Source organism: Diceros bicornis, chromosome 10 (genome assembly GCF_020826845.1).
Source record: "Diceros bicornis minor isolate mBicDic1 chromosome 10, mDicBic1.mat.cur, whole genome shotgun sequence".
NCBI lineage: Eukaryota > Metazoa > Chordata > Mammalia > Perissodactyla > Rhinocerotidae > Diceros > Diceros bicornis.
In genome coordinates this window covers 68,212,129-68,225,440 of record NC_080749.1, presented here as the reverse complement: position 1 = coordinate 68,225,440, position 13,312 = coordinate 68,212,129, and the positions used below count along the sequence as shown (strand labels likewise).

The 13,312-nt window shown below is 37.4% G+C and overlaps 1 protein-coding gene across 1 annotated transcript in view; it reads left to right on the top strand.

Moving 5' to 3' along the window:
• Positions 1–357: 357 nt before the first annotated feature.
• Positions 358–13,312, top strand: part of COL5A2 (collagen type V alpha 2 chain) — a 177,690-nt gene continuing 164,735 nt past the window's right edge. Inside the window, exon 1 of the mRNA XM_058549402.1 lies at positions 358–422. The gene's annotated coding sequence lies outside the window, so the exon portion shown is untranslated. The remainder of the gene's footprint in view (positions 423–13,312) is intronic.

Below are 13,312 nucleotides of genomic sequence, written 5' to 3'. Positions count from 1 at the left end.
CAATTTGGGCCTCAGATACAGAATGTCGTCTCACCTGAGGTCACATCCTTGTGGCAGCCCGCAGCTAGTGACAGCCAGGAGAACATGAAGGTTTACCATTTCAGCCCCACCTGAGCCCTTGTAACTGGCCATACTGTGTTCCACACAGAACTGGCTACGTAATTCACAGGACTCAGTGCAAAGTGAAAATGTGGACCCCTTTTTTTCAAAACATCAAGAGTTTCAGGATGACAGCAGAGTAATAAACCAACCACACGGCGCTTCTAAGAGTAGGGCTCTCTGCGTCTGCACAGGTCGCACACCTGTGAAGCTGACCCTGGCTCCACAGCGCCCCGTGTGCTTGGCTGAGGTTTTATGCGGCTTACACTGTAGTTCAACCTGGATTCCAAGCCCACTGTTGTGCCGACTAGTTGTGTAACCAAGTGAGTTGCTTACTTTCTCTAAATCTCAAATACTTTATCATAAAAAGTTTAAACTACATACTTTTCAGGTTCACTTGTAGCTCTAAATACCATGACATGAGCAACTCTGGTATCTATGTTCTGTTTTATCTAAGTTGCATCCAAATATTTTACAGGAAAATCTCCATCTTCCCACCTAAGTCATCATGAATGTGATGCTTTTATTCATCCATTTCGTTTTTGCCCTTACACAGGGGTACTTCCAGATTCTGTGGGGCCTGAAACTTATTCAGTTTGAGAGGCCCTCTATAAGAAAAAAACTACAAATTCCAAATACAGATTTGGTAAGAGAGCTAATATTTATTTAGAATGAGAAAAGAAATAATAATAATAAGTTGGACTATAAAGACTTGACAAATGCTGTAAATAGAGCCGTTTTTTGACTGAATTTAACCAATCTTTTTTAAGTTACTGTTTTTGGCTTCCACTAGGACACTTCTTCCTGTTATATTTTAATTTTAGTATAATAAATAATTGTGAAAAATATACAAAACTAATGGAAAATTAAGGCATAGAGAAGAGCAATTTAAGTGCATTTTTAAATGGCTGCTCTTCTGTATTGAACTATGCAATTGTTCTGTATATGCATTGACTGATGCATATGTATGTGTGCAGCAGTTTTGTTATTGGAACACTAGCTTTTTCAAGAAGTTTTGCTGCACTGGCAGAATTTTGCATTTTGTTTGCTCTGAAAGCACCAGACTATCAGGACAAGATAAAACAGATACACTAAAATATAATCCAATACACTGAAATGCATAAAGCAAGCATTTTCACACCCTGAAGTACTTCCTGTTTTTACTACTGCTGTGGGTAACGAATAATTTTATTTCACGTGCTATCCACCAAAACCTAAAAAGAATGTATCGTGCATTTATAATTGTGTGCACTGGATTATCGAATATATTGCGGACAGGCGAGAACTTCCATTTTGACTAGGCATCAATGAGAATCTAATATTCCAGTTTAATTGTACACAGCTGGTGATTGGAAGAATTTTCCACAGACTAGTTTCTGGTTTCATATGTTTCAAATCTTGTATTTTCTCCACTGCCTACATGTTTTCAATGTAAGGCACCATAGGAGATGTTCATGTTAATATATAAATTCTAGAGTTGAGCTGTCGTGTTATGATGCTGGGTCAGTCAGCACAATGAGTAGGAGTATTTCTGGAAGCCATTCCTACACTGGGCCTGCTAGCCGTATCTTACCTATATGTGCAATGGACTGTGAACCACATAAATATATCCCACTAAATAAAAAATAAAAGTATCCCCAACTCAGCTTCTTAACTGGATCCCCAAAATGCCTGCGGCTGCTCTAACACTACTGGACCATGAGGGAAAATGTGACAAAGAAGAAGTCAGAGTGGAAAGCGGTCTTAATTGATTACAGTTAAATATCTTATTTTTGCAGATTTTACAAAAAATATGATTATGCGCACACATTGCTAGGGCACATCCCAGAGCTCAGAAGGGTAAATCTACTCAGCTCTTTCACTGATTACGGTCATGGTCCTCTTTAAGGAATTTCTGACCTCCAGTATTGGTGTCTTTCTATGACAACAAGGTGATGATGTCATTCTTATTTCAGGAAGTAAATAAATGCAAAGACTGTATGGAGCTCTTCACTCTTATTTGTAACCAATGAGTCTTTGCTTTTAAATAATGAACCAGAGTGTTAATGTTTTTTTTTTAAGAATTCTTTTATTAAATCAGACAGGCCCAATGAAATATTGTCACATAGATACTTGCTGTCACTTTCCCTCCCTCTTCCTTTTTACACTCTTTCAAGGCAAATTTCACCAAATTTTGCAATTTCTCCATGGTGGTCCTCACTGATCAGTGAAATATCCATGCGTCTGTCCACGCCTTTCCCTCCAGCAAGTTTAGTTTGCATTAAATTCATTCAATAGCAACTAGAAGGATGTGCAGCTATGACATACAACTATCTACTGGGGCTTAGGGGGAAAAAAATAAATAAATAAAATTATAAATTCATTCAATAATAATAAAAATGTATATTTTTGAGTATACACAATGTGTTAGAGACAATGCTAAGGGCTCAGAGTATTATTGAGTTTATTTAATCCTTAATAACACTCTGAGGTGGTATTACCATTTTTCCTACTTAAAGAAATGGCCACTGAGACAGCATAGATAATTTACCCAAGTTCACACAGCTAGTAAGTGGCAAAGTTCAGAATTAGAATTTAGAGTTGCTTGACTCCAGAGTTTGTGATCTTAACTATTATATTATATTATTTTTTCTTTGGAATCCTACTATCTGCTCTTCAAAGCAACTGCTTTTTAATCTGATTACTTCATCCTAGTGACATGTGCAGTCATGTGCCACATAATGAGCTTTCGGCCAATGACAGAGCACATATAAGACAGTGGTCCCAAAAGATTATTACCATATAGCCCTAGGTGTGTAATAGGCTATACCACCTAGGTTTGTGTAAGTACACTCTATGATGTTCGAACAATGAGGAAATCTCCTAATGACGCATTCTTCACAATGCATTCCCGTTGTTAATCGACATATGACTGTATAACCTTTACTATAACACTAAACTCATTATAGCTTTTTTGTTGTTTACATACTAGATCTTGAGATCCCAAGGTAGCAAGTATTTAGTTTTTTCATCTTTGAATTCTCATCCCCTAGGTCCTAGAGAAAAGAATACTGAATGAATGAATGAGTTAGTGAATTGCCCAATGAATCTAACAGCAGGCAGTAGAGATTAGTGGCTTGACCCAAAGGGATCACTTTGTCTATAAAGAATTAAAAAAAATGAACTACTAAAAGTTGGTCTGCTTTCTATTATCAGCCTCCACTAGCAATTCTAAACAATGTCAATGACAAGATAATCCTCTCCACCTGGGTGGATTACTCTCGTTGTGCCACCTCCACCTCCAAGTAATTAATCTCAAAGCTGGCTACTGAATTTTTCAGTGAATACTTGCGGGAAGCTATTTGGGACTGTCTTGTTTCTCAAGTCCATCAGATGCCTCTTGGCTTCCCTCAACTCTTTCCTGCACAGCTTCCCATGTCACCCAGGTTTGAGGCTGTTGGTCTGTATCCTCACACTTGTATATTGCCATCTAGTTTTGTTGTAAATGTTGTCCATGGGTTTTTGGTTTTACTCTCTAGCTCCTCTATTCATTTTTATGTAGGTTTTCTAGAAGATCCAAAAACTATGCTGTCCCTATTTCTGTCATCTTTCCAAGACCCCCTTGAGTATTTTCATTTTTAATCTTTGTCAATATGAAATGTGAAAATGGTACCCATTGTTTTTAACTTTTCTTCACTTGGTTTTTAGTAAGCCTGATAATTATTTTCTTGTATATTTATTTATTTATTATTGGCCATTTGTGTTTTTTCTTTTACATATGGCCTGTTTGTAGTTTTGCCCATTTTTCTATTGGATTCTTTGCCTTTTTCTTAATGATATGTAAGAACTCTTCTTAAGATATAAATGTTAATTCTTTGTCTATCACATGTAATAAAAATAAATTTTTACACTGTGGCATTTTTCATTTAAATTTATTTATTTTGACATAGTTTTAAACCTTAAGTGAATCAATTTCTCAATTTTTTTTTCTATATGTTTTTTGGTTATATTTAGAGAAACTCACCCACTGGTTGTTGAAGAGTTTGGTAAGTTTCACTGATGAACAATAATTAATATCACTACAGGATAAAGAACAAAGAAATCTTGGAAAGCAGCACATTTTCTTAATAAGAAATGACACCAAACAGTGTTATTTCCATTCGTCGATGATCTCTAAATGCTCTGGTCTAATAAACAAATAATAACTCAGGTTTATGCAGTGCCTCACAATCGAAAGACTTCCTTCACTTATATAATTTGAGCTTCACAATAATTCACATACTTAGAAAAATAACTGCCTAAAGTCAGCAGCAATGGATTTCTTTTCCAAGTGAATTCTGCCTGATTATAAATCTCTCTCGTTGTTAAGGGATCTGAAGGTCAGTATTAGCAACTACAATTAAAAAAAAAATCATGGACAAACCACTTCGCAGACATTTGCCAGGAAATAGATTGTTTGCAGATTACTTGGCACAGATCCCTCTGAAGAGCAAATCTTCTGTCCCCCCTTTACTCTGCTTTTCCTGCCTGCTCTGTTTTAAAGAAGCAAATGTTTAGACACATTTGAAACATCAAAATTAGCAGTTTATACTAATCTGAACAAAATAAGTTATAAGGACCAGATAATATTCAAATATTACCCATTTTTTCTACAGCTGACAAGTTCTTTATATTTTTAAAAGTATTATAAAAGATCACCTTTTTTACAGTTTTCTCCATTTGGTATTAAGTTAAAAGTTTAAGAAAGCCATAATGCACATTTATGTGATTTGGGGAATTAGTTCTTGAATAGAAGTTTTTTTAATAAAAATGTCTCTTTAAATCAAAGTTATTAGTTCCTATGATGCTGCAATTCTGGTGAGTCAGAAACAAACCATATTTGGGCTTGCAAGTTTCCACTTTCAATGGCTTCCTCTGTCTTTTTTTTTTCAAGCTAAACAAATGTAAAATATTTTAATCAAGTGAAAACAGACGAAAATGTGACTCATTCTACTCGGCTAGGGATTGGTTTGCTGATGTCATCCCATTCTCTGCTGCCAAATCATTCCAAGGCGTGTATAATCAATCTAGGGGATCCTGCATTTCCGTGTAGGAAGTAAAGCATTTTGTTCTAAACTCTCTTGATCTCCCTTTTCCCTCCCCTTTATGTTTCCTTTCAAGAAGAAAAAAAAAAAAAAATAGACAAACAGAGAAACCTCTTGAATAGTTTCGTACTTTTCTTGTGTGTCATACCACATACATTTCCTTTCATCCCCCGTGTCTCCATTCCACTGCTTAAACACATATTTCTTCTGAAGACTGTTTGCTATTCTTTACGTAGGAAAAAGAGCCATAAGATTTATACTTAGCAGCTTGAAAACTCAGCTCATTCCCTTTCCACAGCCTCCCTCTCAGGGCAGGCATTACCATCTGCTTTCCTGACTCATGTAGCATCTTTCTTCTGAGAGCTGGGAAATATTTATCTTTATGTCAACTGTTTTGAAGGACCCAGCTCAAATTCAACTTTCAATTGACATCACTCCTCAGATGTCCCACAAACACCTTCAATTCAAAATATTCAAAAGTGAATTAATTATTCCTACTCGGCACCCAAACCTGATTTTTAAAAAAATTTTCCATTGTAGTTAATAACTTCATCATCCACCCAGTCACCAAAACTAAGTCTCTGAGGGTTTTTTTTTGACTCCTCCCTCTCCATGATTTTTTTTGTTGGATAAGTGTTCAAATACTATTGCTTTTTTCTCAGAAATTACTCAAGAATTTAATCCCTTTTTAGTTGTTAAAAGGAAGGACTTTGGAACCAGAAAACTGGGGTTTCTACCACTACTACCTGTGTGACTTGGGGCCTGTTAGTTAAAATCTCTCTGGGCCTCAGTTTTCTTGTCTATAAAATGGAAATAAGTATAGTACCTATATTATTGAGATTATGGGCTTAGAACAGTGCTTGGTATATTGTAAGTGCTCCATAAATGTGAGCTATTATTATTTTCATCCTTATCATCTTCACTGACTTATTTTATCTCTTGTCTAGAATATTCAAATGGTCTTTTAACTGGTCTTTTAACTCCAGCTCTTGCTATTTCATTTCTAATTCACAGCAAAGTGTTATGTGAGTCAGGGTCCAGTCAGCACAACAGAAGCAACACTAGGTATTTCAACAGAGAATTGAAGAGGTATTGAATAATAGTTGTTAAAGGACTGAGAACGCAAAAAGAGTAACCAGAGGAGTAACTGCAGAATCTGCTACCACTCCTAGGGCTGAGGGAACAGAGGCAGGAGGCTGGGGTTTTCAGAAAATAGATGAGAGGAAAGACCTGTGAAAGGGACTCAGACTTGGGGGGAGGGGCACAGCTTGGAAGGTGCTGGTACCTCCAAGGGGGCCTGATGAGGCGGGCTGTGGGAAGGCCAAGACTCTGACAAAAACGTGAAGCAAGCAGAAAGGAGAGGGTCCCTTTTCCTTTTCCCAGGCTTCTGGTGTCCCTTTTCAGTCCCCAAATAACAGAATCTAACACAGAACCAGCTGGCAAAAGAGAGTGATTTGCAGCGTCCCAGCACCAACACCCCGGAACAGAGCATGGATGGACGGATAGGAGAAAAGAGTCAACAGTTGAATAATCATACAGTATGCTTTCTAAAATACAGATCATCTCTCCTCCTCAATTTGGAAACATTCAGTGGCTCCTCGTTGCCTATGGGATAAAGTTTAGACTCCTCACACTCTGGTCAAAATCTACTTTTTTCGACCCTTTCCCCAATCCTTCCTTTCCTCCCTTATTACTATCCCCACCCCACCTCCTAACTTCCAGCCCCCCCTTCACCCTGCCCTTTGCTCTGCAGCCCTTGATTCATTCTCCTGAAACGTTTAATACTTCCATTGTCTGGCTTCTGTGGCCTCTCTGACTCCCTTTATACTTTCACAAAATCCTGTTTATCCTTTAAGAGTCAACTCTTCCGTTAAACTGAGTTCCAGACAAAATTAATGACCTGTTCCTCTGTACTTCCGTAGATTGTCTGTTCATTCATTCAACTCAAGTGTGTATTGACCCCATACTATGTTATAGACATTGTGCAAGCATTGTACATACAATGATGAACCAAATGCCCTTGGTCTCTGCTAGATGGAGCTTCTTGAGGAAGTGACTTTTGAACTGGGATTGGAGGGAACTAGGAGGTAACTGGCAAAGGAGGGTAGATGAAGGAAAATACTAATGAATTTGGTTTCAGACAAATTGAGTTTAATATTCCTTTGAGACATCCAAGAGGAGAATTGAGAGGACTGTTGTGTAAATGAGTGTGTAGCTCAAAAGTAAGGGCTAACTGGAAAATTACATTGACACTCTCTAGCATACACATTCTAATCAAGGTCTTGGGAAGAGAGGAGAGGAAAGAAAAGAAGAAGATAATGGCAAAATTTTTGATAACTTCAACAATTAAAGGCTGAGTCAAGGGGGATGACTCCAGAAGGAGAGAAGGAGTGATCAGAGAGGCAGGATTAAAGACAGAGACAGTGAGAAAATATTTTAAAAAGATGGGGTAGCAACAGTGTTGAGTGCTGCTAAGGTTTAGTGGGATGAGACTTCTGCAGACTTTTGCACTGGACTTAGGGACCTCATCGGTGATCATAGGGGGATCCTTTTCAGTGGAGAGATGGCCCCACCACACACAGTAGAGTGAAGAATGAGGGAGTGAAAATGGAGACAGCTAATGTAGAGTACTTGTTCTAGAAACTTGGCACTTAGTTCGTTGTATTATAGTTATTTACCAGCTTTTCTAGCCAGCTAGAGTGTGCACTTCCTGCAGGCAGTTTATGGATCTTTGTAACCTCAGCACTTAGACCAGAAACTGGCACCTACTGGATGCTTGATAAAGGAGTTGTATGACCGATGAAAGTTATTAAAGGGGATAATTTAAACTGTAAACTACCAGTATCTTAGTCCATTTGGGCTGCTATTACAAAATACCACAGACTAGGTAACTAATAAACAACAGAAATTTATTCCTCATGGTTAGGGAGGCTGGAGGTCCAAGGTCAGGAGGCCAGCATGGGCACCTTCTGGTGAAGCCTCCTTCTGGGTCACAGACTTCTCATTGTTTCTTCACATGGTGGATGGGGACTATGGATCTCTCTGGAGCCTCTTTTGTAAGGCACTAATCTCATTCACGGGGGGGTCCACCATCACGATGTAAGACCTCTCTCAAAAGCCTCACCAAGAAATACTGTTACCTTTAGGAGTTAGGATGTCAATATATGAATTTTGGGGGGACAAATTCAGACCAAAGCACAGAGAAAGCTCTTTGTGGCTTAGGTTTAATAGAAGGGAAGCTGAAATGTTTGTTAATTGTTTTTCTTAAGTTATTTTTGGCCTAATTTTGGAGATATGTTTCAATGATTCAAGAATATCTTGTGTATTAAAAGTTAAAAACAGAGGTTAGAGGAACCAATTAGAAATTATAGCCAATTTTTGGAAACACCACAATGCAATAAACTTCACAAGTCCAGTCCCCGTTTCTCTTAAGTTTAAAAAGTTATACATGTACCCTAGTTTAATTCCAATTTAACATATGCAAGAAGAAAATTAAGCCTTTGCTTGATCTGCAATGGTATCACTAGTTTCTTGCAACATATATTCTCCAATCTTGTAGGAGTAAATATCTCAATTTTGGTCTTTAATTTGCATAAAATCCAAGGTTTTGTTTACAAAGTCACTTTTGCTATTTTTAAAAGTATAAATTTGAATTATGTGTAAAAATTATCTGCAATATTACAAGTCAAAGGATTTTAATTTAGGGTTCCAAATTTATTATTACCTAGAGGTTCTTATTGAATTGCTGCTCACAATACAGTTGAAAACAAATTATCAGAGGGCCTTGTGACCAATTCTACACAAAATTGTTGTGTGCAATATTGCTACTAAAGTCTTTCAATGTCACTTGTCACAGCTGTGTGGTCCCCAGTGGCTCTTCTTCCCTTCTCACATTCCCTTCCTACATTTTGTCAATCTCAAACAACTTCCACAAAATTGCTGTCAGTGTGAATAAGCCAGGCAAATACTTTTTCATGTAAGTTGTAAATGAAAATTAAAGATTGGTAGATTTTCCTTCCCACCAATGATTATTCAGACTTGGTTCTAATCCTTCATACTTTTAACAGAGAACCACCCCTTAGCTCAAAGGACCTTTGTTCATCACAGGATATATTTTGGAGAAGAAACTTATTTCCTCTCAAAACACAGCATACAGGCAGCTACTATTTCTGCCTCGGCATGCAGCTGGAGGGCATGTATGTCCAATGTGAAACCACATGTGCCCTCACTCCAAGCTGGGTGTGGTGCCCTTAGGACACTAAGAGTGTTGTAACAGGTAAGGACAGCAGGATTTGGTCTAGGCCTCTGCACTTGTACTTCTTTGTTGAATTTACTCTCCTGAAGCCCCTTTCAGCATTTGGTTCAAGGTTGGATACTCTTGTTCTTGCCATCTGTTTGTGTGGCTATAATCACCTCCTTGGCATTGACATATTTCTCACCACTTGTTCTTCTCATGGAGTCCATCAATGAGCCTGACCTCACTTGAACCAGCTCTTTCTCTATAGTTTCCTACTCCTGGTCAGCCATGTCAGGGGCCCATTATCTCCACACTCCTCCCATGATCCCTTCCCTACTCCCTACTCAGTTCCTTCATTCCTAGGCCATGATGTGACATACACATCTAGTAATCACTGAAAAGTTTATTGTAGACTTAAGAGATACTGAGAGCAGTTTGTTGCGGTGAGGAGGGGAGTAATTGCTCTTCTACTTTAAACGCTTAATTTTAGGAAATAATGATTTTGGTGGCGTAGTATGAAATTGGTGCTATAATTAAAATCTCCACAAATTTTTCTAATAAATGTGATATCCTGTTTCTAGTATGTTACACAAACTTGTAATTCACCAAAAAATTTTCATTACTTTTGCTTCTCTAATGAGTTACAGATCTTTTTTAAACCCTAAAGATCTTACTTATAGGAACTATAAGAAATTAAAATGACTGTAGACAACAAACAATTACTGACATCTACTATTGGCCAGATGTCTTACATGCAATTATTTTACTAATCTTCATAATCATTTCACCATTTAGGGAGCATTATCTCCATTTTACACTCAACGGAAGAGTGTCTCATAGAGACGCAGTTAGGTAACAAGTATGGCGTGGACATAGAAATCTAACTCAAGGCCAAAGGCAAGCTGTGATGTTTCTGAACAATGACATTCAGTTCAGTTATTTTACTAGGAAGTAGAGGTGGCCCATTGTACCATTTAGAGAAGTAGCCTCCCACTGTAATTAAGTAGCCTCCCACAGTAATTAAGAACATGGGATTTAGAATTAGATTTCCTGGGTTCATATCCCTTTTCTGTTACTCACCAGCGCTGAGGCTCTGAGCACATTACTCATCTCCAAGACTTGATTTCCTTATCTCTAAATGAGGGATGATGATGGTGAAGATGATAACAGTTCGTCTCTTCCAGGATTGTCTGTGCTAAATGAGGTAATCCACGTAAAGCAGTTAGCGTGATGATTAGTATACAGTCTACACAAAATAATTGTTCTTTCATTAATTCACACACTTCAGCTTTAAAAAAAATAGCTTTCTTCTCTTTTGGCTAACAAAATAGGAAACATAAAAAGCTATGTGTTTAAGTCAGGGGGCTCCATATTCCCGTGGGAAGAAATTGTGTTTCTTTGCTTCTTTATAGATGGCTCAACATGAAGGTGGGAGGTAGAGGTGACTATCGGTAAATGAAGTAAGGATGAAGTGTCACTGTTGTTAGGATCATAGTGTTAGGATTCTCTTTCCCCTTTTCAAGGTAAGAAAAACTACAGAGTTCAGAGAATTCTACAGAAAGATAGGTGGTGGCTTTAACTAGTTTAGAGTTCTATGAGATAAGACTTTAAGATCTACTGGTAGATTCCGAGACCCTGGGTCGAAAATAAGTGGTAAGTATACCACCACTTTCCACTTCACCATTCTAGGCCCAGAGCAGATATAATTAATCCGATACAACATTCTTTCCTGTTCAACGCAGAGATTTGTCCTCAAGCTCTTCCTGGTTAAGTGTTCCAGGCAGTCACTATGAATCAATCAGGAGTCACCCCCAGGATGAAACCTATTTGTAGTCTTTGTGGAGTGTTCATTTTTTTTCTAGTATTGGGACAAGAAATCTAAAGAGAAAATGAATTAAAGTAGGGAACTATCCTAGTGTGCTGTAGTTAAAGTTTACAGATGAAATGGATTTGATAATTTGAAAGTAAGTCTAAGTCAATTCAGCAACAATTATTGAAACACAAATAGGTCTAAAGCTCTGAATCAGTAGGGAAGTTAGGCACACAAGAACACGTAATTTAGAAACAAGGCAGGTTGTCGTAGGTCGTGATTAATTAGTCTGGAAACAAGTCCTAAAAATTGCCAATGGTGGGACAAATAAGGCACTAAGGGGGCATTCAGTCATTATTCATTCAGCAAACATCTTTGGGCAAAACCGTACTTGGTAAATGAAAAGGTGCTTCTTTTTCATTTTCATTTTTGAAATGCTAAAGAGACCTAAACTTTCCCATAAAGTAGCATAATTTTACTAAATAGGAGAATTAAAGTGCTTTACATGAAAATGCCTCATTTTTAGACAGGGATGGTCATGGACCAAGTTCTCCAATTTTATTCTCAATAATTTTCCAGCATTGCTGTTCAGAATTTCAATGTGAGATATTTCACTTTTATTGAAATTTTCACACATACATAACTAATTATGTATTCAATTAAGTCTCTTTCGGCTAAAGGGTCACCAGCTCCTCTGGAGTTTGCCTATGCTACATTTGTGGAAAATGGTAAAATATCTAAATAGGGGCAAGAACTGTAGCTATGTAAGTAAGATGTGGCCCTTGACATTGATGCTGGACGTATTATGTTAAAACTGACATGGTGACAAAAATGCTTAATATAGGTCACTTATTCTATAAAAATTTAAGAAATAGAATGGCACTCATTCTCTAAACTTGCTGATACATTGCAGTTTGGGATATTCTTTTATGTCTGATTCAGCAGTTTTAGAAACACTAAAATACTCAGCATACAGCTATGTTCCTATTTGCACAGACTCCACATCTGCCAAAGCAAATACTGGTCTGCTCCCTGTAATTCTACTACGCCACCAGAGTTTTTCCTGTATTTATGGGATGGGTGGGTTGATTGTAAGTTAGAGTTCTGGTGTTTGGTTCTTGACTACATTGTACTTAAGTTCATTCTATGTTTTTTTGGTTGGAACTTGAAAGCAATGCCACTTTTAGATTTGGGAGGGTGCAAAGAAATAAGGCGGGACAAGTATATTATGGTCATGATATATCCTTATTATATTTCCCTGACTCGTACATATGTTTGAAGGACTCACCCTTTCTCTTATTTCCAAAATACACTTTAAAAGACACCATTTCAGATTGATACTTTATCTGTACCAGTGGGAAGTGACTGAACTTGAATTTCATTCTTAACATTTTAATACATTTCCATGCTGCTAGAGAAAAAATATTTAGCAGAGAAGAGGCTTGGATTGTATCAGTAATAATATTGTTCTGGAAACATTGAGCTGTTAAGCAAAATTCTTTTAAACAATAAATAACTTCATTTAAACATTGGAATGTTTAAATTCCATGTTTAAACATTGAAAATTTAAGTGTTAACAAGTAGTGAAATATGAATGATTGAAATTGTTCTCTAGAAAAGCTTAATAGATGACCTTTATGTCTCTGATCCAACTTTCCCTTCCCCTCATTCTCATCCCTGCTTTCTGGCTCAATCTTCCAACAAAGATAATGATTTTAATGATGGTTCTCAAATTCACCACGATCACAGTGAATGTATTATCTTCCTCAAAGTTAGTTATGGAATCTCATATTTTAACCTATGTCCTTCAATTTACCTTGTGTGCTTATAGACTACTCTTATCGTTTCTTTCTTTTGCTCAGTAGCACTCACTTTTCTACCACATGAATTCTAAACCTGGAGAAATTAATTTCTACGGTTTCTGATTCTGAAACCTCTGCCTGTTCTGGCTGGTTCCCTTACAGCCTCTTAAGTACATCAGAGTTACTCCATCCTTTGCACTTTCCCTGCACTTGTTCTCCCCATCTCTCTCTTTCATTCATTCCAAATCCTACCTTTTTTCAAGACCCAGTCTGAGAACGTATGGCTTTTAACTGCGTAATT